Source organism: Meriones unguiculatus, chromosome 6 (genome assembly GCF_030254825.1).
Source record: "Meriones unguiculatus strain TT.TT164.6M chromosome 6, Bangor_MerUng_6.1, whole genome shotgun sequence".
In the NCBI taxonomy this organism is placed as follows: Eukaryota; Metazoa; Chordata; class Mammalia; order Rodentia; family Muridae; genus Meriones; species Meriones unguiculatus.
Window position 1 is genome coordinate 59,033,601 of NC_083354.1, and position 25,521 is coordinate 59,059,121.

The 25,521-nt window shown below is 37.2% G+C and overlaps 1 long non-coding RNA gene and 1 pseudogene across 1 annotated transcript in view; one reads left to right on the forward strand and one right to left on the reverse strand.

Annotated features, from left to right (window-relative positions):
* The window catches only part of LOC132654509 (uncharacterized), a 33,277-nt gene extending 20,523 nt beyond the window's left edge, over positions 1-12,754 (forward strand). The window contains exon 3 of the long non-coding RNA XR_009592144.1: positions 12,392-12,754. This is a non-coding gene — a long non-coding RNA (uncharacterized LOC132654509). The remainder of the gene's footprint in view (positions 1-12,391) is intronic.
* Positions 12,755-21,390: 8,636 nt separating this feature from the next.
* On the reverse strand, positions 21,391-22,276 carry LOC110540442 (large ribosomal subunit protein uL10-like; annotated as a pseudogene).
* Positions 22,277-25,521: the final 3,245 nt, after the last annotated feature.

The window sequence follows — 25,521 nt, forward strand, 5'->3', positions numbered from 1 at the left end:
TCTCCAGCATGTGTTGTCACTTGAGCTTTCGATCTTGGCCATTCTGACAGGTATAAGATGGAATCTCAGAGTCGTTCTGATTTGCATTTCCCTGATGACTAAGGATATTGAGCATTTCTTTAAGTGCCTCTTTATCATTTGAAATTCCTCTGTTGAGAATTCTGTTTATCTCTATATGCCATTTTTAAATTAGATTATTTGGTTTGCTGTTGTTTAATTTCCTGAGTTCTTAATATATTCTGGATATTAGCCCTCTGGCAGATGTATGATTGGTGAAGATCTTTTCCCAATCTGTAGACTGCTGTTTCACTCCATTGCTAGTGTCCTTTGCTTTACAGAAGCTTTTCAGTTTCAAGAGGTTCTGTTTATTAATTGTAGATCTTTGAGCCTGAGTTGTTGGTGTTCAGTTCAGGAAATTGTCTCCTGTGTCAGTAAGTTCAAGGCTCTTATCCTCTTTCTCTACTAGCAGATTTAGTGTAACTGGATTTATGTTGAGTTATTTGATCTACTTGGACTTGAGAGTTTTGTGCAGGGTGATTGGGATGGATCTAGCTGCATTTTCCTACATGTAGACAAGTGGTAGACCAGCACCTTTTGTTTTTTTCCACTGTATAATTTTGGCTCCTTTGTCAAAAATCAGGTGTACATAAGCGTGTGGGTTTGTTTTTGGGTTTTCTATTAGATTCCACTGATCAACCAACCTATTTCTATGCCAGTACCATGCAGTTTTTTGTTTGTTCGTTTTTTTTGTTGTTGTTGTTTTGTTTTGTTTTCTTTGTTTTTTTTTCTTTTCTTTTCTTTTTTTTTTTTTTTTTTTTTTTTTTTTACTATTGCTCTATAGTATAGCTTGAGGTCAGGTATGGATCTACCTCCAGAATTTCTATTATTGTATAGGATTTAGTTATTCTGTGTTTCTTTTTCCATATGAACTTTATAATTGTTCTTTCAAGGTCTGTGGAAAATTGTGTTGGTATTTTGATGGGAATCACGTTGATCTGTAGTTTGCATCTGGTAAGATGACCATTTTTACTATGTTAATCCTACTGATCCATGAATGTGGGAAATCTTTCCATATTTGTTATCTTCAATTTCTTTTTCCAGAGACTTGAAGTTCTTGTCAGTATTTTTATTTTTTTCCCTTGGTTAGAGTTACCCTTAGATATTTTATATTATTTGTGTCTATTTTGTTGTTTCTCTATTTCTTTCTCAACCTGTTTGTCATTTGTATACAAGAGGCTGAGTGATTTTTTGAATTAATCTTATACCCAGCCACTTTGCTGAAGGAGTTTATCAGTTGCAGGAGTTCTTTGATGGAATTTTTTTGGTTGCTTATGTATACTATCATATCATCTGCAAATATCAATACTTTAACTTCTTCCATTCTGATTTGTATCTCTTTGATCTCCCTTATTGCTTATTGCTCTAGCTAGAACTTCTAGCAATATATTAAAGAGATATGAAGAGACTGGGCAGCCTTGTCTTGTCCCTGAATTTTGTGCAATTGCTTCGGGTTTCTCTCCATTTAGTTTGATACTGGATATTGACTTCCTGTATATAGCCTTTATTATGTTTAGGTATAGGCCTTGTATCCCTGATCTCTCCAAGATTTTTATCATGAAGCAGTGTTGGATTTTGTCAAAGGATTTTTCTGCATCTAATGAGATGATCATGTGATTTTTTTTTCAGTTTGTTTATGTGATGGATTATGTTGATAGGTTTTCATATGTTGAATTATCCCGGCATCCCTGGGATGAAGCCTACTTGAATCAAGGTGGATGATGTGTTCTTGAATTTGGTTTGCAAGTATCTTATTGAGTATTTTTGCATCAATGTTCATAAGGGAGATTGGTCAGAAATTTTCTTTTATGGTTTAATCTTTGTGTGGTTTAAGTATCAGGGTGACTGTGGCTTCATAGAATTTGTTAGTGTTCCTTCTGCTTGTATTTTGAGGAATAGTTTGAAGAGTATTGGTGTTAGCTCTTCTTTGAAAGTCTGATAGAATTCTGTGCTAAAACCATCTGGCCCTGGCCTTTTCTTTTGTAGTTGGGATACTTTTGATGGGTGCATTTATTTTCTTAGAAGTTATAGAGTTTAAACCATTTACCTGCTCTTGATTTAACTATGGTAGGTGAAATCTATCAAGAAAATGTTCCATTTTCTTTAGATTTTCCATCTTAATGTAACACAGGCTTTTGAAGTAAGATCTAATGATTCTTTGGATTTCCTCAGTGTCTGTTGTTATGCTGCCCTTTTCATTTCTGATTTTGTTAATTTGGGTACTGTCTGTCTGTCTTTTAGTTAATTTGTCTAGGGGTATGTCTATCTTGTTGATTTTCTCAAAGAACCAACTGTGGTTTCGTTGATTCTTTGTATTGATCTCTTTGTTTCTAATTTATTGATTTCCTACCATCTACTCCTCTTGGGTGTGTTTGCTTCTTATTATTATTCTTTTTTTTTCCTAAAGCATCCAGGTAATCTGTTAAGTTGCTAATATGGGATCTCTCTAATCTCTTTATGAAGGCATTTAGTGCTATGAACTCTCCTCTTCACACCGCTTTCATGTTGTCCCATAAGTTTCGTAAGTTGTGGCCTTATTTACATTATATTCTAGGAAGTCTTTAATTTGTTTCTTTATTTATATGAATGATTCCCCACCCACTGATCAAGAGGGAGTTGTTCAGTTTCCATGAGTGTGTAGGATTTTTGTTATTTCTGTTGTTGTTGTGGTCTAGTTTTAATACATGGTGATCTGATAAAGAACAATCAGTTTTTATGTATCGTTTGAGGTTTGCTTTGTGACTGACTATATCTTCAATTTTGGAGAAGGTTCCATGAGGTACTGAGAAAAACATATAATCTTTTGTGTTTGGTTGAAAAGTTCTGTAAACATCTGTTAGGTCCATTTGATTCATGACCTCTGTTATCTTCATTGTTTCTCTATGTAGCTTCTGTCTCAATGATCTGTCCATTGGTGAGAGTGGGATGTTGAAGTCTCCCACTATTATTGTGCTGGAACAGATGAGTGATTTAAGCTTTAATGTTTCTTTTACAAATGCAGGTGCCCTTGTCTTTGGGGCATAAATTAGGATTGGGATGTCCTCTTGGTGGCTTTTTCCTTTGATGATCATGATGTGTCCTTCCCTATCTATTTTGATTAATTGTGATTGGAAGTATGGTTTATTAGATACTAGAATGACTACTCCAGTTTACTTCTTGGGTCTATTTGCTTGAAAAACATTTTCCAGCCCTTTACTTTGATGTAATGTCTATCATTGTTGCAGAACTGTGCTTCTTGAATGAAGCAGAATGTTGAACTCTGTTTTCTCAACCATTCTGTTAGCCTGTGTCTTTTTATCAGAGAGTTTACTCCATTGATGCCGATAGATAAATAACCAATGTAATCATGAATGTCTTGTAGTTTCTATGGCAAAGTAATGTAGGTTATAATGGTTGCAGTGTAATTCTTACAGTTGGACGCCAGTATTTCAGAGGTATTTTGAAAGTCTCAGGTACTCTGATAAACATTTTTCTTATTATCTTATTTATTATTTAACTTTTAAGAGAGTAGGCTTTACTGTCATTCTGACATAGAAAGAACTACATTCCAACTTACCCAGATTACTATTACATCTTATTTGCTATTAGACAGTCTTATATTTTGATCCAAATTTCTGAAGTACAAATGAAATGTACAAAGTCTTTCTATTTGGTCATAAAACCTAAGGGTAAATAATCTTTAAAGATTAATTAGCAATCATTTGTCAGTGAATTGCTAGCTATAGTACTGTATACTAATAATTTCACATTGACCAGCAGCTTTCTCTTTAGCTTATCTCCTTAAGTGAAAGAAGACAGAAAAAGAAGAAGGGAAGCCAAATGTCTTGTATAATTGTACAGGTAATAAAATATTTCTGAAGAAAATATAAAGCTGTTTGGAAATCTGTATATTACAACAGAATTGTGAGCGTTAACCAATGTATGTATTAGTGACTTTTCAGGTAAGGAGAGAACATTAGATATACATTTGAAATACAGAGAAGTAACAGAATAAACGTAAACATTATTTTATGTAAAGTATTAGAGTTCAATAATTCACCTTGGTGGTTATAGTTTCTTTGTTACGTACAATTTTGCAATTTGTTCTAACAGTGATTCTTTAAAAATTTCTCCAAGGAAATGTACAAAACCCACTAGTAACCTTGAATTCTAAGTGCTAACAACAATCACAATAACCAGTATATTTACTTAGCCACTGTTGCTATAAATTAAAATTGTATTGGGCTAAATATCATTTATTATTTGTCCTACAATTATTACATTAATATTATTTTTTGAGATACAGTAGTATTTATTTCAGTGATTTTAAAATGATGTTTACTCATAGAAAGTACTTGAACTATTTTGTCATAAAGTTACAGATGAAATAAAGGCAAATGTATCAGTATATATTTTTACAGATTAAGTTTAAAAATATTTTACTAACACATTTATGCATATGTACACATATACACAGGTAATCACCTCTGTGTAAGAATCCTAGACATCTATTATTATGATTTTATTCAACACACATCATTGTGTTTCATCCTTTCCATAGTTTTATGACCTGCCAAATCAGTTTCATTTAAGTCTGTTATAAGTAAGGGACAAAGAACAATTACAAATGGACAGTATCAAGTACTTCTGCTTAAAAGCTTGACTGGGGGAAGTTACATCAACTTCTAAAGGTCTTGAGAGGCTGGTAAGTTCAGGTTGATTAAATTACACAGCTGAAAGAAACATTTTCAAATCACAATCACTGTGTGGGTCTCCGTGAGACTTGCAAACACTAAATATAAATAACTAAAGTCCTGAGTTTGTAAGGGACACAGTGTCACATGTCCAGCAGTATTATTTAACCCACTATCACAATCAGTAAGACAGACACCTGTTAAATTTTATAATTGCCTTATAACACCTTGGGCTGGGCAAATAATTCCACCAACACTATCTTACTAACCTCCCAGCCTGAATCCCATGCCATCTGATTTTCATCCATAATCTTCTAAATACTTGCTTATGTTTTTCATCCTGGTGTTTCTTTTCACACTGTTCTTAGAGTCTTTTCTCCTTGCCCATGTGGTTCTTCTTCATGCTAACCCATAATGGCATCCTTCTTCTTCCTTTCTTCTGTCTTTCTCCTTCTCAATATTTTTTCCTCAGGAAACCTTAGCCATGCCTACCTCCTTCTGCCCTGTCCACATACAAGCCATTTTTATTAACCAATCAGGACTAATGTCTTAGGCAGGTTTACACAACAAGGATAGGACAGTGACCATATTCTGAGGGCCAGTAATTAGCATCAAAATACTAGCATCAGACCAATCCCCAGCAAGTTTCACTTGTTCAAAAGTCCTCCATTTTCTCTGCAGAAAAAGGTGTTTTCGTTGACATAATAAGCATCAACCTACCTTCCTGCTAAATCTCTTGCTTAAGGGACCAGACATGATTGAAATCATGTGGGATCCCCTAAAACAGTGGATTTGCCAGCTGAGTACAACTCAGAACCATACTCAACAGAAGAATTGAATAGTTAAAAAGTGCCTGCATTTTTACACCATGAGATTACAAGTTATGATAAAACCGTTGTTATGATACTATGTGTTCTCTGGGTGTGGTAATAAATAACTATAGCTATGAAGTTTGAATCCCTGCACCTTTCCCCCTACCAAACCCTGCCCCTATAATAGGGATAGACTTTTGTTTATTTGTCAGGATATGTAATGTGGCAAGTAGATACTGGGGGGGACTGCCCCTGCTTTCCTACTTCAATCTGTCTTCTTCATAAACTTCGCTCTAGCAGAATTGAAGCATAATCTGTCCAACCATAAGCACATGTTTTGCAATAAACAGACTTTCAGGATTCCATGAAGTCCAGTGGGATGCTAATGGATAACCTAGAAGTAAGGATATTATGTACCTAAAGACTAGAGAGAAGACTAAAGCAATACTTTAGCCATGAGAACATTTTTTTATTATAAAAATATTTATTTTTCCATAATGAATGTATACATTTAGCACAATAAGAACATTTTCTATTCCACTAGAGGACTAAGTTCTGATCCCAGAACCTGTATCATGGAGCTAATAACCACATGGGACTTAAGGTCCATGAGATACAGTGACTTTTGACCTTTGTGGGTAATTGGTGTACATATGCTACACACAGAGACATATGCATACACATAAAAACGAACAGAGATAAAGAAATGAAGAAATTCAAAAGCAGAAGACTTTTGTGATCTGTATCTTGCTATTGTAAGTTTTCTGGGGCAACCCAATTCAAAATCTTTTATCTATGTCGTCAAAACTTACTGGAACATCTTATCATTTCCTATATTTTTGGTGTGTAAAATATTTATTTCAAAATATCTCTTTTACTGGTAAAGATGGAATTTTTTGTTAGGCTACATGTTCCAATTTTGTGTTCAGAAAATAGGACAATGTACTTTCAACTTAGAGTTAGAGAGCAACAAATTTGGCAGCAAGGATAAGGTTATAGAGGCTGAAGGCCTGCTGGAATGCTGCAAAAGGGGAGCATGGAAGAAAAATAGTTTCTATATAAAGTTTGTATTCAGTGAATATATACAGATATCCTGAAAAAGGTAGTAATCCAGCCTAGTTTTTTGAAGTTTTAAAGTACATTTCTCAACAAGATTTTCTTGAGGATTTTAAAAGACACATTTTTAGAATCATAAGAAAAGAACTACACATTAAAAAAAAGTTATTGAAATTTTTAAGACAATTTCTGTCTTGTCCTCACCTCACCAGTAATTTACTAGGTTTTAAAAATTATGTGAACGCTGTGGTTGTTGCAATTATGCTATCATTCTGTGTTTGTGAGACTATGAATGAAAGGCGAGGCCATCACCCCCCAGCACCATAACTTAAACATGCCCTGACCATTCCTCAGGGGACTTACAGAAAACTGCCTTGCAAGATCTTCAAGTGAAGCTGCATGCACTGTTCTTAAATAACATTGGAGATAACCTAAGACCCTGCAGAGATGTAGCCCACGGCAGTTCAATGTCCAAGTGGGTTCCATTGTAATAGGAACAGGGACTGTCTCTGACGTGAACTGATTGGCCTGCTCTTTAATTACCTCCCCCTGAGGGGGAAGCAGCATTACCAGGCCACAGAAGAAGACAAGGCAGCCACTCCTGATGAAACCTAATTGACTAGTATCAGAAGGAAGGAAAAGAAGACCTCCCCTATCAGTAGACTTGGGGAGGGGCATGCATGCAGAGGGTGGAGGAAGGAAGGGATTGGGACAGGAGGAGGGAGAGAACCACAGGAGGGATACAAAGTGAATAAAGTGTAATTAATAAAGAAAAAATAAATAAATAATTTTTTAAAAAAATAAAACACTTTAATGATCAGGAGAAATGATGTTTTACAACAAAATAGTTTTCTTTTTGTTTTGGGACATGTCATTTAAGCACATTTAACATTATCCATTTTCTTTTTTTTTAATTTTTTTAATTTTTATTAATTGCACTTTATTCACTTTGTATCCCCCCATAAGCCTCTCCCTCCTCCACTCCCGATCACACCCTCCCACCCCTTTCTTCCTGTATGTCCCTCCCCAAGTCCACTGATAGGGGAGGTCCTCCTCTCCTTCCTTCTGATCTTAGTCTATCAGATCTCATCAGGAGTGGCTGCACTGTCATCTTCTGTGGCCTGGTAAGGCTGCTCTCCCCTCAGGGGGAGGTGATCAAAGAGCAGGCCAATCAGATTATGTCAGAGGCAGTCCCTCTTCCCATTACTATGTAACCCACTTGGACACTAAACTGCCATGGGCTACATCTGTGCAGGGGTTCTAGGTTATCTCCATGAATGGTACTTGGTTGGAGTATGAGTCTCTGGGACGACCCCTGTGTTCAAATTTCTGGTTCTGTTGCTCTCCTTGTGGAGTTCCTGTCCTCTCCAGATCTTACTATTTCCCACTCCTTACATAAGATTCCATGCACATTGCCCAACAGTTGGCCATGAGTCTTAGCATCTGCTTTGATAGTCTGCAGGGCAGAGCCTTTCAGAGGCCCTCTGTGGTGGGTTTCTAACTTGTTTCCTGTTTTCTTCTTCTTCTGATGTCCTTCCTCTTTGCTTTTTGCAATGGGGATTGAGCACTATCTATTTTCATAAAAAAAAATTTAAGAGTAGCTTTTGTATCTTAATTAAACATGTAATTATACCATGGGGTAAATTTTTACTGTATATTATGTTTTTACTTTAAGTTGTCTTTATTATATCTATTGGAATATTCTAATAATGACCAATTGTTTGTGAGAAAGTATTTAACATTTTTATTGAATATTTGAGAATTTCTTACAACATATTTAGATCATATTTACTCTTAATTCTCCAAGATCCATCCATAACTTTGCATTTTATGTCCAATTTAACTGTTTGTTAATAACCCAGCTCCAGTTGAAGTGCCCATGTATTCTTGAAGGAGAGACCATGTACTGAGTATAATCAGCCTACCAGGAATTGTATCCTTTAACAAACAACAACAAAAACAAGTTGCAACATTCTCTTTCAGAAGCCATTATTTATCCTGAGTTCCTCAGTTAGGGTTGACAAGCTTATGAACCTCTTCCCACTGGAAGCTGAAAATTTGCCTGGCTTGCTATTGTGCAAGTCTTGTGCGGGCAACCATGACTTCTGTTCATGAATATAGCAGACACAACATTTTTAGAAGCGAATGTTTTATTCAATACAATCCAACCTCTAATTTTTCTAATTCTTCTCTCCTGAACCCCGCTGCTGTTTTTGCAATGGTCCCTGAGCTTTGGGGAGAGATATAACCAGAAATGTCCCACTGGTTGCTGAGTACTTCACTGATACTTACTCTCTGCACTTTGACCAACTGTGAGTTTCTGCATTAACTACCTTCCACTGTACAGTTTAAAAAGCAAATCTTATATTTTAATAACATATATAATTACATCATAGAGTGAATCTTCTACTCAAGTCATCTTGGTGTGTTGTTGTTGTTGTTGTTGTTCATGCACAAAGAATCCCCTCTAATGTGTATGAGAGCTGCACTAAACTGTGGGTATAAAGACCTGAATTTAGGAACCACTTTGCAACTATGTCCAGTTAGCAAAATAATGGCACTACATTCATGCTCGAGGCTTGTAAGCTCCCCAAACATGACTTTGCATGCATATTTATAGTACCAGGAATGGGTTTCTTTCTGTAGAATGGAGCTTAAGCCCAAACAGAAAAAAATGGTTGTTTATCCTTACAGCAGTCATGGTCACATTTGCACTAATGAGATTATCTTGTCACGAGAGTCATTATTGCAGTTCACAGGATTAATAGGTAAAGACTGTGGATGACCACCACCCAACCTCACCTCCCAGAAACATGCATATCATCTTTCAGTACCAAAAAAGATAGCCAGCAGGGAGGACACTTTCTGGTTACAACAACTTGATTTCTCCACATCCTATGACCAATGTGTCTGTTTTCCTCAGCAATTGGGTCTTACCACCATAGCGTGCATTGTTTTAGAGTTCTCTGGGACACATTTAACAAATTATTGAAATGCTGGTAACTGACACTAGCACTCAGCTTTTTTTTTTTTAACTTATCTTAGTGTTATTTTGTGCTTAGTGTTATTATAACTTTATTATTACTTTCTACAATATCTTGGCATTCTCACTCCTCTCTGAAGCCCCAAAAGAGTTCAGTTTAGTAGAATATAAATTTAAAAAATATGACATTATGATTCTCTGCATTTCTTCAGTATTTGTTTTACTGTTTTTTCTTCTCATCTCTACTTTTGTTGATTTGGCATTCTTTCTTTCTGTGGATTAATTTGATTAAAGGTTTGTCAGTCTTTTTATAGATGCAACCTTTCATTGTGTTGATCCTTTGTCTGGTTTCTTCCATTTCTACTATATTAATTTCAGCCCTGCATTTGGTTCTTTCTATCTACTGTTTTGGAGTGTTGTTTGTTCTTATTTTTCTAATGTATTCAGATGCAACATTAAGTTATTGAGTTATCTCAAATATTTTGATGCAGACACTTAGTGCTGTAAACTTTTATGACTGCTTTCAAAGTGTCTCATAAATTTTAACGTCTTGTATTGTTTCTGTGCTCACTGAACTGTAGAACTTTAAATTTTCTCCTTGATTTCTTCTTTTACCCACTGACATTATTTGCTAGTGTGTTTTTTAATTTCCATGAATTCGTTTACTTTGTGTAGTTTCTACTTCTGTTGATGCCAACTTTTATTTCACTGTGTCAGATAGAATGCAAGATGCTATTTCAATGTTGCTTTGTGTTCTAACATAATGATTGGTTGATTTTGGGAAAACTTCTATGGGCTAATTAGAATAATATACACTCAGTTATTTAGTATAATGTTGTGTAGAAGCCTGTTAAGTCCATTTGACTTATGATGTTAACTCCAGTATTTTTTTTGCTTATGTTTTTTCTAGAGGACTTTCTATTGGTGAGAGTGGACTTTTGAAATCATTCACTATCATTCTGTTGGGGTAAATCTGTGGACTTTAGCTTTAATAGTATTTCTGATATGAAATTTGGTGCCCATGTATTCACACAAAACATATGTGTGGGTGACTATGTACATATGTTTAGGATTATACTATCTTCTTGATTGATTATTTCTTTAATGAGTTTGAAGCAACCATCTTTATCACTCTTATCTAGTTTTGTTTTGAAGTCTATTTTTGTCAGATATTATACTAGCTATACCTGCTTGATTTTGGTTCTAGTTATTTGAACTACATTTACTCTGAGGATTTGTCCATCTTTGATAGTAAGGTATATTAGTTGGAGGCAGAAAAAATTATATAACATGTTTTCTTATCCAATTTTCTATTTATTTCTCTTTATTGAGAAAATGAGGTAATTAATATTATTATTATTATTGGATAATATGCATTTATTTCTATCTTTTTGTTTGTTCCTGTGGTGTTTTTAGATCCCTTTGGAATTTTTATGCCCTTTCACTTATTCGATGTCTTCAGAATTAAATATTCTTTCAGTATCCAGAGAGAGAGAGATGGCTTAGTGGAAATAAATTGCTTTATATATTTTTGTCATGAAAGTATTTATTTCTTTTTTAATTTCCGTAGATAATTTTCTAAGTATAATAATTTGGGTCAACAATTGTCTTTCAGAACTTTGAATACATGTTTTCACATACTATGGCTTTATTCAATTGTTTAAAAATCAAATTTGCAGATAAATGGAATTATAAAAAATACTGAGTGAGGTAACACATACCCAAAAAGACAAATAGGTTAAATTTGTTATATTAGCTTCTAACTCAGTGATAACCAAGCTACAGTCTGTAGAACCATAGGGGTTAGATATTGAATAAGAGACTAAGGGGCACAAATATGCCTCTTCAGGAAAACAAAATAGATCAATGGTTCTCAACCTCTGGGGGGGTGGAGTCCACTCACAGAGGTTACATATCAGATATCCTGCATTTACGTTATGATTCGGCTTACGGCAACATGAAGAACTGTATTAAAGGTCACAGCATTAGGAAGGATGAGAATGACTGGAATAGATAGTTAAAGGCAGACAGGGTGGGAGGGACTGGAAAAGGAGGATCAAGTGGATAAAGGAAGGGTGGGGGAGGGAAGAGAAGGATGAAGAATGAAATTCAAGAAGAGACAGCTAAAATCAAAGGCCAGTTGAGGGATAGTATGGAAACTTAATACAGTAGAAGTTTCCTAAAATGTGTACATATGTGAATGTAATCTAATTGAAATCACCAAATAATAGGGGAGACAGAGCCCCAATTGGACATCTTTTGTCAACACATGAAGGTTCTAGTATTAGGAGTGGGTTACATAAAATTGAGTTGTTGGCTAAAGGGGTTCCACAGGAATCCAGAAATATCCCAGGTTGTTGCCAAGACTATAGGTTATTCTCCACAAATGGACAGCACGGCCCTATTGCTGAAGACATTGCATATAAAACTACTTGAAGATGGAGAAGTCGAGATGGTTCATACATAGAAATTTCATCCCTATGGACTAGTGTTCATGATATGGGGAGGTACTCTGCATGCTACCAAAGGAGAAAGGTCAACACCAAACCAGCTACAAACCCTTCAACTTACTATGGCTTCCTGCCTGAAAGGTATGCTAGTGCAAGAGTGGCACAAAGCTGGTGAGAGTAATAAACCAATACCTGACTACAATCAGGGACCATGGGTAGGACTCATACCTAGTGCTGCGTGGATAATCAAGGCCCGGAGACTAGGTAGCCCAGGGACCTAGAATAAAGCCAAATACTACTTTTCTATAGAAAGAATGAAACAACAACATGATCCCTAACAACATTCTGCTACATTCACAGATCAATGACTTGCTCGTCCATCATCAGAGATGCTTCCTCTTGCAGCAGATGGGAACGGATACAGACAAACTCAACATTATGCCGAGAGACCTTAGAACACTCCGTAATAAGTGGCTGAGTCTCTCAAATCCTTCCTGTCATGGCTCAAAGAACATTTTGGGAAAGATGGTGGAATAAATGTAAGAGCCGGAGGGAATGGAGGACATCAAGGAAACAAGGCCCTCTAAATCAACATGATCGACACATGTGGGCTCACAGAAACTGAGGCAGTATGCACAGGGACAGCAACTGTCTGTACCACAGGGAGGGAGTCCTTGAGCTGAAAGGAGAGGTAGACACTTGTCCATATCTCTAACCCAGAAAAGTAATCTCCAATTGATAAGCATTTGCAAATAAAAATTTAGTTTTTTTTTAACACGTGGGCCTCAAACTGCTCTCTTTTTAAAATTAATTCATTAATTTCATATCAGAGCCCCTTCCTTATCTCTTGCTGGTCCTACCCTCCCTCCCTCTTCCCCCCATCCACATCCCCTAGTCCTCAGAAAGTGGAAGCTCTCCTTTTTAAAAATTTTAATTTTAATATTTTTCTTCACAATTTATTCGTTATATATCCTGATTGAAGCCCCCTCCCTCAATTCTCCCAGCCCCCCTCTCTCTCCCTCTTCCTTTATCCCCTTCCCCTAGTCCACTGAAAGGGGGAGTTCTCCACTATTGCCATCAGTCCTGGAAAAGGATCCAGGCAGTCCTGATGAGAGTTAACAAGCTATGGGCAGATGGAAATGGTGGTGCTCTCCTCATTTACCAACTGACTCCAGACTAAAGTCTCTTCAGGACTGCCTACATCCTCTGTGGCTTGGGAAGGCCACCTTGCCAGGGGAGGTGACTGAAGAGAGGGCAATAAAGTTCATGTCAGAGACAGGTCCTGGTCCCCTTACTAGTCTGTATTCCCAGCAGTTGATAGCCAAGAGAAAATGAACTTAAAAAAGTCTTTTGAGGTTCTCTATCTCCTAATGTCAGGTTTTTAAATTTATTTCATTTTTTCTTATTTTTATTTTGTTTCTTTTCTCTCTCTCTTTCTATCTTTCTGTCTCTCTCCTCTCTCTATTTCTCTGTTTATCCTACAAATCCTTTGTTTATATATTATTGCTTCCACTTTTGTTTTTTTAACTTTATTTTCTTAAATTTTTATTAATTACAGTTTATTCACATTATATCCCCTCCCCCGTAGCTCCCTCCCTCCTCCCATCCCAATCCCAACTTCCTTTCTCCTTCTCCACCTCTTGTCCCTCCCTAAGTCCACTGATAGAGGAAGTCCTCCTCTCCTTCCTTCTGATCCTAGTCTATCAGGTCTCATCAAGAGTGGCTGCATTGTCTTTCCTGATAAGGTTGCTCCCCCCTCAGGGGTTGGTGATCAAAGAGAAGGCCTATCAATTCATGTCAGAGACAGTCCCTGTTCCCATTATTGTGGAATCCACTTGGACACTGAACTGCCATGGGCTACATCTGTGCAGGGGTTCTAGATTATCTCCATGAATGATCCATGGTTGAAGTATTTCTCAGAAAAGACCCCTGTGCCCTGATTTTTTGATTCTAGTGGCTCTCCTGTGCAGCTCCTGTCCCCTCCAGGTCTTATTATTGCTCTCTTCTTTCATGAGAAGTTTGGCTGTAAGTCTCACCACACTGAGATTTCACCTTACACCTATCAGAATGGCTTAGATCAAAAACTCAAGTGACAACACATGCTGGAGAGGTTGTGGAGAAAGGGAAACCCTCCTCCATTGCTGGTGCGAATGTAAACTGGTACAACCACTTCGGAAATCAATCTGGTGCTTTCTCTGACAATTAGGAATAGCACTTCCTCAAGATCCAGCTATACCACTCCTAAGCATATATCCAAAAGATGTTCAAGTATACAACAAGGACATTTGCTCAGCCATGTTTGTAGCAGCTTTATTCATAATAGCCAGAAACTGGAAACAACCCAGATGCCCCTCAGTTGAGGAATGGATACAGAAATTGTGGTATGTCTACACAATGGAATACTACTCACCATTAAAAAACAAGGAAATCATGAAATTTGCAGGCAAATGGTGGGAACTGGGAAAGATCATCCTAAGTGAGGTATCCCAGGAGCAGAAAGACACACAGGGTATATACTCACTTATAAATGGATACTAGACATAATATAGGATAAACCTACTAAAATCTGTACACCTAAAGGAACTAATCAAGAAGGAGGACTCTGGATAAGATGCTCAATCCCTATTCAGAAAGGCAAAGAGGATGCACATCAGAAGAGGGAAAAAACAGAGAACAGGACAGGAGCCTACCACAGAAGGCCTCTGAAAGGCTTTACCCTGCAGAGTATCAGAACAGATGCTGAGACTTATTGCACTTTTTCTAAAGAATAAAATGTGATTTATTTCAGTAAAATAAGTAAATTCATAAAAATTTACAGTTAGCTCTTATTCCAGTCAAGGCAAGAAACAACACAAATGTCTAGCCAATGTCTACATTTACATCTACAACATAAATACACAAGTGATTTATTTTTATGCAGAAACCACTTCCCAGTCTCAGTCCATGATTTTCTCACTTTGTTTGTTCCCTTCATACTGATTTAAAACTAGATTCTCAAGTGTTTGTGGAAATGAGTACTTAATTCCATTAAAATTACTGAATGTCTATTATAATTAAAATTCCAGAGTTTTCAAACATTTTACTTTGTCCATTTTTGTTTTTTTATTGAAATTTCTGAGTGTGGGAACAAGTGGGTCTCTGTGTCTTTATCTGTTTCTTGGGCAGTTTTCCTACTATTTGTTTGTTTTGTCCTTAACAAAGTGTTAGTTTTGTTTTTCCTTTGTTTTATTTCATTATTATCTCTTACAAGCTTGTTTGTCTTCTAATGAGTGACAGAAAGCGAGTGGACCTGGATGGGAGGAGAGAAACTAGAGAAGTAGAGGAAGGGGAAACCATATTCAGGATCTAACATGTAAGGAAAAAGATCTATTTTCAATAAGAAGGGGGAAAAGTTTCTGACAATAAGTGAATGCTTCTGTGGAGCCTCCTTTTGTAGGTGACTCGACCTTTGTCCCTTTCAGCTTTCAATACTCTTTCTTTATGCTGTGTTTAAATGTTTTGACCTTAACACGTCATGGGGAGTTTCTTTTCTGGTCTTGTCTATTTGGAGTTCTGTAGGACCCTTATGCCTGGATGGACATCTCTTTCTGTATGTTTGGAAATTTTTTCTTGCAAGATCTTATTGTGAATATTCCGTATGCCTTCACTATTCTCCTTCTTTGCTCATAGATCAAAACATCTTTTGACAGTGTTCCAGAGCTCTCCACTTTCTGTTCCTATTTCTCTTTAAATTCATAATTGACCTTTGCTGAGTGATCTGATTCCCATACCTACCTTGTCTTCCATCCCTGATTCTCTGTTTTCTACATGACCCACTTTCCTGTTGAGGCTGTCCACGAAGGGTTCTTTTGACTTATTGAGCTTTTCATTTCCAGCATCATTCCAGTTTGGGTTTTTCTTTAGCAATTATATCTCCATTTTCATATCTTGGGTTTGCTTTTTGTGTGTCATGAACCTCTGTTTCCGTTATCAGGCAGTGTCTCCAGGGGTTATTTGAATTGACTATACTTATAATCATCTTTTGAATCTTTTTCTGGTAGTTCTTAAGTTCATTTGTATTAGGTATCATTTAATAAGACTAGTGATTTGTGTAAGAGACATGTCTTGGTTTTTAGTGTCTTTTCTGTTTTTCTGCTGGATTTGCAAACCTGAAATTAGGTTTTTTCTTTCATTCTTTTGTATTTTTCTAATTAAAAATTCAAGGGCCAGTTTCTTCTTTCTGTAATTGATTTTGCAATGTTAGCCAATTGGGTTAGGGTGTTCTTTTCCTCCCCTGGACTCAGTCAGAGGCTTTTTGATGGGTCTTGACTGAGGGTCAGATATTACCCTGTGTCAGCTAGTATGTCCTTCCTGGGACTGTGATTTGTGGAACTCTCCTCATGTCTGTGGTCCCTACCCAGAACCTGATCTGGTCTTCACATTGGGTCTGCAGCTTCCACTGAAGCCAGTGTAAGACAGAAATTTCAGTTGGTCTGTGGGCCTAAGCTGGAGTCAAATCTTGATGCTAATATTTGGATTCATAGCTTCCTCTTTTTTCTTTGATTGTCTTGTGAGTGTACTTTTTGATTTCGTTGTCTAGTAGTTTTTATTATCATTTTCTTTCACTGGAGGCCATTACTGTGATTAGCAAAATTTATGTTACCTGGCTTTTTATATTATTAGTGTTTTGTGTTGGGACTTGTAGTTACTGTTAGGTCACTGGTTTGAGTTACTGAATTTTAATTACTTAATTAATTTTGAATTGGTACTTACCTCCCATACATTCTATTATTTTTAGGAAGTAAAAGGTCACGGATAGAAGTTTATGTAGTCATATATGAGTTATTTAGGGTATGAATGTTAAGGAAAAAGAAAATTTAAACAGCCAACAAGGCCCAAAATAAAAGACAAAATGGACTCAGGGCAAGGTGCGGTTACTATTGCATTGGCAAGGAAAACGTATAGGTAAGGTATATTGAAGAGGCTGCGGTGGGCAACAGCTGAGAAATAAAGCCTGAAAATAGACTGAAAGGGAAAGGTGACAAGTTAATGAACTATAGCCAAATGCTGGCTGTCTTCCCTACTGTCAGGAGGCTGAGATATAAAATATCCTGCCAACTTGTCTATGATGTGTTCCTTGGAAGTAGAATATGTAAGAAAAATAAATAAATAGGAGCAGCAGGGCGAGGGTGGTGATGAGGGGGGTTACAAAGTATGAAAAGAATCTAGGTTGCTTTTCGATCATCTAGATCTGTCTCTAGTGGCAGAGTTCTGCTCTTCCTGATTCACTGTGTGATCCTGAGTCATTTTCTCTGAGCACAGGCACTAAGAACAACAATTATCTTGTGGAACCTTATAAAACTGGCAAATGTCTGAAGGGAAATGGATAACATCAATTCGGTAAAGCCGTACCCTACAAAATGAAAAATTATTTTTACCAGTTACCCATGCAATTGTGGGCTAATATCTAAAATATACAAAGAACTTAAAAAAACTGAACATCAAAAAGAGAAAAACCCCAAATAATCCAGTTTAAAAATGGGAGAATATTTAAACAAAGAATTTGCAAAAGATAAAACTCAAATGGCTGAGAAATACTTAAATATTTCATATCCTTAGCCATCAGAGAAATGCAGATCAAAACTACTTTGAGATTCCATCTTACACCTGTCTGAATGGCTAAGATCGGTAAAACAGATGACAGCTCATGCAGGGGAGGATAAGGAGTAAGGGGAGCACTCACCCATTGCTTTTGGGAGTGAAAAATTATATAGCCATTATGAAAATCAGTGTTTCTCAGGAAGCTGGGAATAGATCTACCTCAAGATCTAGCTACATCTCTCTTGCCATATACCCCAAATTTATTTCATCCTTCCACAGAGACACTGCTCAATCATGTCCATTGCTGCTGTATTCAGAAAAAGCAAGAGATCAGAAATAACCAAGATGCCTGTCAACATATGAACGAAAAATTTTTGATACATTTAGACAATGGAATACTATCATTACTCTCGTTAAAAAAACAAAACAATGAAATTTGCATATAAAGGAATGAATCTAGAAAATAAATCAACCTGAGTGAGGTTACTCAGACGCAGAAAGAAAAGACAAATATATCTTCACTTATATGCGGCTGCTAAGTCAAAAATAAGCAAATGACAATCCATAGAAACACAGAGGTTAGGTATAGAGTATGGGATTGGAGTCAGGGAGAAGGATGGATTTTCCTAGGAAGGTAAATAGAATAAATGGATGGATGTGGGAATTAATGAGAAGATCAATAGAAGACAGGTGGAAGAGGGGGCAAGGGAGGGAATATGGAGAGAGACAGCTAAAGCTGAGTGACATTTGGGGGGGATAATATTAAAACCTAATTCAATAAATGCTTCTTTAAATATATCCCATACATTAAGGGGATGTTGATGACATTGTCAAATAATGGGGTAGACAGTGCCCCAACTAGAAATCACTCATCACCAAATGAAGCTTCCAACAATGTAAATGGGTTACATCTATGTGAGTTGTTGGCTAAAAGGGTTCCATTAGAACCCTCAAACCCAGGCTATTGCCAAGGTGATTGCTTGCTCTCTACAAAGTGACACCAAGACCCTATGGCTAAGGGCAACACTACACAACTCATTTTGAACAGAGAGAAGTACAGTTCATGGCAACCTGACCCCTTCACCCCTATATGATAGAGTTTTTGGTACAGTAAGGTACTGTGCATGCTACTGAAAGAGGAAGGTAAACACCAACCCACCTGCAAAGACTCAGGGCCTCTGTGATGATCTACCTGGTCATATTATACTACCAAATGGCACTATTTACACTCTGATGCAAATAGTGGCACAGAACTTGTGGGAGTCATTTACCAATATCTAACTCACACTCCATGAGATGAAACCCATGCCTAACACTGCTCAAGTAAAGCACTTCAGACCAGATAGACCAGGACACTTGGGTAAAACCAATATTACTGTTCTGCTAAAGGAACATAGCAATAAAAATGACTCCTAAGCACACTGTGCTATACACACAGATCACTTCCTTCCTCAGCCATCATCAGATGCGCTTCATCCTGTAGTAGATGGGAAGAAATACAGAGACTCAGAGCCAATGATCAAAGAGAGGCTTTGGAACACTCAGACCTAAGTGGAATGTCTCCATAAATTCCCTTCCTTCAGGGATCAGGGAATCCTGTGGAAGACAAGGCAGAAAGATTGTAAGAGCCACAGGGCATGGAGGACAGCAAGAAAATAAGGTGTTCTAAACATAGCAGGACCTATACACATATGAACTCAGAGGCTTTGGCAACATCCACAGGGCCTGCAAAAGTCTGTACTAAATGGGAGTCCTGGGGCTAGAAGAAGACACAAACTGCATCCTTAACCTAGAAGATATCTCAATTTGGAAACCACTTGCAAACAAAAAATTAATTTCCTCCCATGGAGCCTCACTGGAGAATCATATGGTTCTTAAGGGCAGACTGCATTCTCAGCAATAGATGACCAACACAAAAGGAACTCACTAGCCTTTCCTTTGCTTTATCAGAGTATTATTTCTTTTTTAAAATTTTTTCTTCCTTCCTTCGTTCCTTCGTTCCTTCTTTTCTTCCTTCCTTCCTTCCTTCCTTCTTTTTTTCTCTCTTTCTTTCAAAGTCCTTTGCATATATTTATGGCTTCAGGTTTTGTGTTTTTATGGAATTCCAGTGTGTATGAATTTTATGTATCTGTATGTGTCTCTTATGCTTTTTTCTTTGACTCATTTTCTTCTGTTTGTTTTGTCTTATTCTTATTTGCTTGGTATTGCCTTATCTTATTTCATCATTATTCTTTAGCTTTCTATTTTTTTTTTTTTGCCCTAAGGAGAGAGTGAAAGGGTGTGATTTGGATGGAGGGGGAGACAGAAAAGATCTTGATGAAGTTGGGGGATGGGAAACTGTAATATACAGTATATAAAAATATATTTTCAGCAAATGAAAAACAGAAAAAAAGAATGTTACCACCAATTTTATAATGTTTTATTGAAAGTACAAATAGCATTGCAGAATTATATTTATTTATTATTTAAAAGTGAAAAAAAGAAATGATAGCCAGACTTTCTCAAATAAAAATAAAAAGAAACAGGGGGTAGGGAAAATATGTATAATAGTATACACACTCTTTATTTGAAGCTTTTTGAAATTTGACATTGAATAAAGAATTTTTTGTGTGTGTTTAGACAGTACTAGGAATAATAATTTATACTACAGAGGTTTAAAAGACTATTTCTTTTCTAAACAATGGCTTCTTTTCAACCTGACTGTCTTTTATTTAAAGATGCTGGTAAAGCTATTGGGACACATTCCTAAGTTAACTTTAACGAATCTGTTCCCTCATTTTATGTCAAAAAGATGCTAACAGGCATTTGTATTACATGAACTAAATGTTAATGTTAAGAAAAGATTGCCAGCAATTAATGCTCAGATCTCAGATTTCATCTCACTTAACTGTACACACTTGCACTTTACAACAGCATCAATAGGCTCATTGTCCTTGTTTCATTAAAATAGTCTATGATTTCTAAAGTCATGGTCACTCACAGAAAATGGATATTTAAGTTGCTTGAATATAAACTACATAAACACAGGCAAAAGTACAAGAACAATAGCCCTGCAAAATGTAGGCCAGTGTTTCTGAGCACCCTTATCAGGGACTAATTTTAGTTGAAGAGATCTATTTTCAAACCACTCAGTTCCCACCCTACCAACTCTGAAGCTACACAGATGAAAGTGAGTCATTGAGCTTGGAATACCTGTTAAAAGTTTAAAGAGAGCTCTTTTTTTGCCTTCTTTCATCATTTCATACCAAACCCAAGAGTTATGCTAAGTCAGTGGCTGAAATCCTTGGTTCATCTCCCTGGAAGGGAATCTTCAAAGCCTGGCTCCATACCCCCCACTCTTCCTCAGTTGCTCTAGACCCACCACAGTCTTTCTGTTCCTTTTGTAAGATGCATTAATTGATGGCAAAAAAAAAAGCAAATTAAAGTCAGCTCCTTTACACATTTGCATTAGAAGATACTGGAAACTTGAGCAGCCTGAGGCAGCTTTCTGGCTGCAGGGAGAGTAGGTTTGCTTTTTTTAGCACGGCAGCTTGCTGCTCTACTTCATAGGCTTGCCCTTAGTACGGTTGCCATGATTTGTTCCTCTGTTTGTGGTTTCAGCAAAATGAATCTTAGAAGCATTGAAACCCTTTAGCAGTAATTCCTCAGATACTCAACTTTTTTTTTTAATTTTTGACTATTATGATTCCTAATAGGGCATTTTTTTTAAAAGATAAGTAAACCTTTATTTCCATGTTTTTTCAAAATAAGCTAGCTGAACTGGCTGCTTTGGGAGGTGATTAGTCAAAGAGACCAAATTCCATCTCCCGCACAAGGAGAGCAGCCGCAAAGGCAGATGGGTCAGCCAAGAAGGCCTTGACCTTCTCAGCAGATAGGAAGGTGTAATCGATCTCCACAGACAAAGCCAGGACCCGCTGGTATCCCTTGATGATGATGGTGTGGCACTGAGGCAACAGCTGGGTAACCAGTTTGCCGAGAAACGCTGGCAACATTTCGGACACCCTCTAGGAAGCGAGGGTGTGCAGTCTGCTCTGTGACGTCAAGCACTTCCGGGTTATAGATGCTGCCGTTGCCAAACACCTGCTGGATGACCAGCTGGAAGGAGAAGGGAGCGAAGCTCAGCATGTTCAGCAGCGTGGACTCACCAGCTCCCACTTTGTCTCCAGTTTTCATTAGCTGCACATCACGAGAATTTCAGTGGTGCTTCTGGAGATTTTAGTGGTGATGCCAAAAGTCTGGAAGAACGAGGTCTTCTCAGGTCCCGGACCAGTGTTCTGAGCGGGCACAGTGACCTTACACGGGGCGATGGCACCAGCTCGAGCAGCAGCCTGCACCTTATTGGCCAGCAGCATGTCCCTAATCTCAGTGAGGTCCTCCTTGGTGAACACATTCCCCAGATGTGAGGCAGCAGTTTCTCCAGACCTGGGTTGTTCTCCAGGTGGCCTCTGATGGTTTTGCGCATCATGGCGTTTTTGCCCATCAGCACCATGGCCTTCCCGAGGAAGGACATGCTGATCTGCTGCATCTGCTTGGAGCTCACATTGTCTGCTCCCACAATGAAGCATTTTGGGTAACCATCCAAAAGTTGGATGATCTTAAGGAAGCAGTTGGACTTCCAGGTCGCCCTGTCTTCCCTGGGCATCACGGCGGTGCGTCAAGGATTGCCACGCGAGAGCTTATTAGGATTTTCTAAAGCCACACGCAGTTTCATGATCAGTGCAATGTCATCAATTGCTTCTAAATTGCCTCTAAGATAAAAAAAAAAAATTTTCCTATATTGTACAGTCAGTGACCAGATATAATTTTACAGAAGTACCTAATATGGAAAGAAATTTGTAACCAAAGTTCCTATGCTATTTGTTTGAGCATCCATTGATGTTAATTCTTCAATTAATTTTATAAAGTTCAAAGATAAATTTGAAACTATCTTTGTGCATGTTAAGTTCAACAAGATCCATAGTAGCTTTCTGGATATACTGAAAATACTGCTGTTTTGTTTATTATGTGGGATCTGTCTGAACATGAGACCCTAAGAGTTATTGTAGCCACATAAATTATGCTCTAATTTTGTATGTAAGTAATCTAATCTCCTTTAAAATTGTAGTATCCGATATATATCTTTTACAACTGTTTTATTTTTTCTAAATTACTTAAATTTTCTTGAATTGTAATCAGTTTTTCTAAGGTGTGAATAGCATTCTCTCATTATTTTATGTTTCAAATGAATTACTGAGATTCCAATTTTACCAACCAACCCATGGGTAAATAAAATGTGTAAGAATGTTTAGGCTTTGTCGAAGGCTCCTGTCCTGTTCCCTGTCTTCTCCTACTTTTGATGTCTATCCTGTTTGCCCTTTTGAGTGAGGTTTAAGCCTCTTCCCTAGGGTCCTCCTTGTTGGTTAGCTTCTTTAGGACTATAGATGTTAGTATGTTTATCCTATATTATGTGGCTAACATCCACTTATAAGTTAGTATATACCATGTGTGACTTTCTGCTTCTGGGGTACTTCACTCAGGATGATCTTTTCTAGTTCCCACCAGTTGCCTGCAAATTTCATGATTTCCTTGTTTTTAATAGCTGAGTAATACTCCATTGTGTAAATGTACTACAATTTCTCTATCCATTCTTCGGTTGAGGGACATCTAGGTTGTTTCCAGATTCTGGCTGTTATGAATAAAGCTGCTATGAATATAGTTGAGCAAATGTCCTTTGTACTTTCTATTGTGACACATATTCAAGTCGTCCTTCTCCACTGGAACTATAAATGAGGTATATTTTTATGATGCTTGACCATAGCACTATGGCTTGAGAAATGAGCACTGAACTTTGAGCAAGCACCCATCTCATATGTCTCAATGACACTGAGTCTATGCTAGGTGAGCATGGTTTTGATGATTGACCTTCACAATGCTACAGTAAAGCGGGAAGATTTCTTTGCAAGAGTGCCATGTAGTGTTATTGAATGATGAAAAAAATTTCTCAAAAAGCAAAAGTCCCAGGACTAGCCACAGGATTATCATCATGGATTGCTGCAGCCATGAATCATCTGAAGGAATGGGTGGGCATGGGAGTGTTAGCAGTGTTAGCAGGGCTTCTGGTGTTGGTCACCTTGGTTTGCCTGTGGTATATATGCAAGATTAGAGTCTCACAACAGTGTGATGCAGCCATGATCATTCAGGCCTTTACAGCCATTGAAGCAGGACATTCTCCCCAAGCATGGTTGGATACCATAAAAAGCTAAAATGTTACGCTCAGGATGCGAGGCTAAGCACTGCACTCAGGGTCAGCCGCTCTGGACCCAGAGAAGAGCATGTCTGGTTGCATGCGGGTTGATGCCCCAGGTCCCGCCTCTGAGAAAAAGGTATCGGACGGGTCTGATGCTCTTTGGGTGGATGACACCTAAACGAACATCGGTACAAAGTCCCAATTTATTTCTAATATCAGAGATCAGACCTCTACTCTTGCCTGATGCGTCTAAAACAAAAAGGGGGAACTGTAGAGAGCTGCGGAATGCTATGCCTTAAAGATGGAGCTGGTTTCCGCCTTCCACCTTCCCGATGGTGAGTGCTCTCTGTCACGAACAATTCCCATTTGGCTAAGGCTGAGGATCTGGCTTGCTTCCATGTATGTGGACCTATCTGCATTGCCCACGTGGCATGCCTGGGTTGGCTACCCAGAGGCTATTTAAGCTGTGGGCTGGCTTTCCCCAGGGTCCGAGGATTGTTCAAGGTTCCTGAATAAACTGTATTGAAAAAAAAAAGCAAAAGTCCCATGGAGAACATGAGTGAACTGAAAATAGTCAGCATATCACCAAATTTATTATATTACAAGAACTCTAAAAATTAATTTGTGAAACTTGTGTACCTTCTTGGTGTATGCTTGTGATTCATCCTGTACATGAAAAGATCAGAGCAGACAGAGAGAAACTTAGATAATAGACTTGCTACCATCATCTATTAATAGATTGTTTCTAATGACTTTTTATAACAGAACAGAACTACACAGAGCCGACAACAGTTAGCCAATGATGCACTAGGCCTGGAAGCCATGTGTGTAGTATCCTAGGCCAACTAGCCATTATCTCACATTATTTTCCAAATCACTAGTCTTCCTGATTGTTCCAGGAGCTGTGATCCCACCAACTGAAATGTATCTGAATTTCATTTCTCTCTTTCTTGTTTTTTTTTTTTTTTTTTTTTTGTATCTGGCTTAATAAGCAAAATTCTTTCATTATTCTGATATTGAATTTATTATAATTAACAATTTATATTCTTTTCTTTCCTTAAATGTAACATTTAAAAAGTATTTTTACCTGTTCTTATATTCTCTGTTACTAAGATAAGTTTTTTAAATAAAGTTTTATTAAATAAATAAAGGTTACATTTTATTATGTGAATAAAGAAGATAGCATTTCATGCAGGCCCAAATCAGATGATTATAATGTTATTTTTTTTCAGCTACCAGTTTTTCACCATTTTATTGGTGAGTGTTAATTCTACAGTGTAGATTTGCCACAGTTCAATTAATAGCTTGCCCGTTGTTTGTAGTTGCTGTACCCTAAAAACAAAGTTATCAGGAGCATTCTTTTAAGAGTTTTACATTCTCATAAATCTTTACTTATCTAGAAATGCCTAAGAGAACAACTACTGAATAGAGCAATTGTTTCGGATTTGCATTCATGAGAACATGCTTATTTAATTTTAGTATGGCTACATTATTTCGCATTCTTGCAGCTACGTAAGAATAGTCTGGTTTCTACAGTCCCATGAGCAGAAATAACCATGTATGAGTGAATTACCTAATTTATATTATTTCAAACATATCCAAATACGGTTAAAATGTAGAATCCTACCATTATTGAAATGCCATTATAAAAAAATAACTATTCCAAAAAATGAATGAATATTTC